Source organism: Lactuca virosa, chromosome 4 (genome assembly GCF_052849685.1).
Source record: "Lactuca virosa cultivar CGN04683 chromosome 4, Lactuca_virosa_CGN04683_v6, whole genome shotgun sequence".
NCBI lineage: Eukaryota > Viridiplantae > Streptophyta > Magnoliopsida > Asterales > Asteraceae > Lactuca > Lactuca virosa.
This window is the reverse complement of record NC_136429.1, coordinates 441529480-441532475: the sequence shown is the minus strand read 5'-3', so window position 1 is coordinate 441532475 and position 2996 is coordinate 441529480.

Genomic DNA, 2996 nt, shown 5'->3' with positions numbered 1-2996 from the left:
TCTTAATGCCCTAGGCACTTGGAAAATTAGAACAGAAGAATATTATAGCATATGCAATTGACCCAATACCCGAAGCATAAGGGATACGATTCATAATGTCTTACATAAAGACATGATGCTTGACCAGTCTCTTGCTATAATATTTCCATATATAGAATTTCCAATGTTGAAGCATTTCAACATGGAATTCATATATATCCTTGACTAAATTTGATTAAAATCTGAATCTAAGCTTTTAGATTTGAAATGAAGTATGAATTCCTCTCCCTTAATTATAGTAAAACAACTTTTCAAATCCTGCAACTTTGCGAATTGAAACTTTTGTTTTCTATAATTAACATTGCTAACTCGCAACACTTAGCATAATAATAATTATGCTCCTACTAGCATAATAATTACATTCTTATTAGCATAACATTTATGCTCCCACTATTTTTGACATGTAGCCAGAAATAAGCTGGACTTCTATAAATCAATACTTGTTGACTTTCTTACCAAAGTTCAGATTTCTGATACAAAATGCTTCAATAAAACTTTATCTAGGCTTCTCAAACTCATACACCTTTCCTTAGATAGCTCACATGTGTGTCTAAACAATTTTAGAACTTACAACAATAAGTCTCAAATGTTTAGACCTTTGCCATTTCTCACAATTCGAACTATGAAGAGGGATGCCGTAATCATAATCGAATTCGAGAATGCAATTAACACAACTGCTATCTCTTTAAAATCTACTTAGTGAAAGTGTTTCCTCATAATCATTTTCATGAATTGGAGAGAAACCTTATGACACTTAGATTTTTATAGTGTTTATGTTCCTCTCCATGTGAATTTGTCATAACCATAATCACAAGACAAGGTTAGTGACAAATCCAAACTCAAATGGACTAAAGTTGTTCAATCTAAATTTCTTGCCACTTGGCAACACAAGGGCCTACCATGTCTTCCAAGTTGTTGAGCAGATCACCCTTACTGATCAATGAACTTTCACTGATCAAGGTGCTTTGTCTTATGCAAACAATTGAGAACTTATAGGAACTCACATGCATAGTTATCTTAACTAGAATGGGCACAGAAACAAGAATATGTCAACACGATAGGTTGTTAACCTCAAGTCGTGTGCTATTGTTAAAAAATAGGCTTATTCTTGATTTGTTCTTGAAACGTTTCAAGACCATTAAGACTCCTACTGACCTCTTGACATATAAGATTCTCTTCTCAAGAACCATTCATCGACAAACAAATATTCAAGAGTTAGTGCGGTTTCTTATCAAGACAAACACTTCTGACAATTGGTCTTAGTTGGTCTTTGTTTTATCCAAAACATCACAACTTACCAATTTCAAATGTACAAGAGTAAGAAAACATTTTACTCTACATTTGATAAGTGTTATAAACCTTTCTTAAGATTATGCCACTCGAGGCTCGATCTTGGAGTGTTACTCTAAGACTCGATTTTGGAACGAAGTATGATTTACCTTTTCGATTTAACCATTTCAACAATTCACGATTACTCCTCTTAGCCATTCAAATGCACTAAGATATCCTTAGAGGATCAATTGTGATATGGTTTTATAATCACTAAGATAATCATAAAACACGATACTCAAGTACTCTCCCTTCCTTTCAGATTGGAGAAACTTTTATCTTTTTGCTTAATTTGATTCTTCTTATTGGTTCTTCTATACATTGAAACTTTTTCAACGTTTCAGAATTATACTTAATCTTGTAAGCATAATCATATTTACTAAACTTTTAGTAAATCATGACGAATAGTCTTATCATTCTTTGTGGTAGACCTGACCAACGCACAACCAAGTGTACCCGATCCCCTATTCCTTCACTTGACTCGCATATACATGTGAACAAGGAATTAGTGTAATTTCCCAAAGATGAAGGTTCTCATTCATCACACAATACAAGTTGCATGACTCCAAGTTTCTATCCAACTGAAACTTGGGTGATGCGAATCTTTCCTTCTTTGGTAAATTATGACACTACCACAATTGAAAGAATCAAATCTCTTTTCCAATATTTCTTAAGAATAGAAACATACAGACATAAATTTTCACAAAAGCCATTACAAGGATAAAAATAAAATAAGAAAAAATTAAAAAATTTTCTTTATTTATAAAATGCGGAAACACTTTTCCTTACAATGTAATTACAAGTGAAAACTATGTTTCTAAACATTTCCTAAGCAATCTATCACAACTCTTAGCAGCAGCTCAAAAATCTGATCATCGAACCATGCGATCGAAATCCATCTCTTCGCGATCAGACTCAGCTTACTCTTCCTTCAAGCTTCCTTTCTTTTCTTTGATCCTACAAAACATCAAATGTAATTACATTACATCATGTATTAAGAATCTCCAAATAGGAACTTAATAGAGTTAGATAGTGGACTTACCTTGCGATCTTTCAGGTAGATACGACTGCTTCACAACCAATGCCCCTTCTCTTGGAAATAGAAACAAATAGACTCTTTAGGAATGGTACATGGTACAATCTCAGACTTAGCCTTTCTCTTTAGCATTTGATCAAATGAATTGACCATGGCCGATCCCTTTCCATTGGGAAGAGAAGACTTTTCTGGACATCTAATGTTGCCATTGTCAATGTCCATGGAAGTTTGGGAAGTAGATCTTCCAATCAAATTTGCTTGACCAGTGCGCCAAATCATTGCTGATTCAGCAGCAATTAGCAAATAGGTAAGATCGATAAGGGTCATGTCGCGGTATGTCATATAGTAATCTTTAATGAACTCACTATATGACTTAGGGAGTGACTAAAGAACCAAGTCAACAACCAGCTTCCTTGAGACATCGAGTCCTAACATTCCTAGCATGTCAATGTGTAACTTCATCTCCAAGACATGTGCACACACAGACCTTCCATCTTGGTGTTTGCTTGCCAATAGGGCTTGAGTGACCTTGAACTTTTCAAGCCTTTGAACTTGTGGGTTAGGGAGAATTATTGGAGGAGGTGGAGTAAGT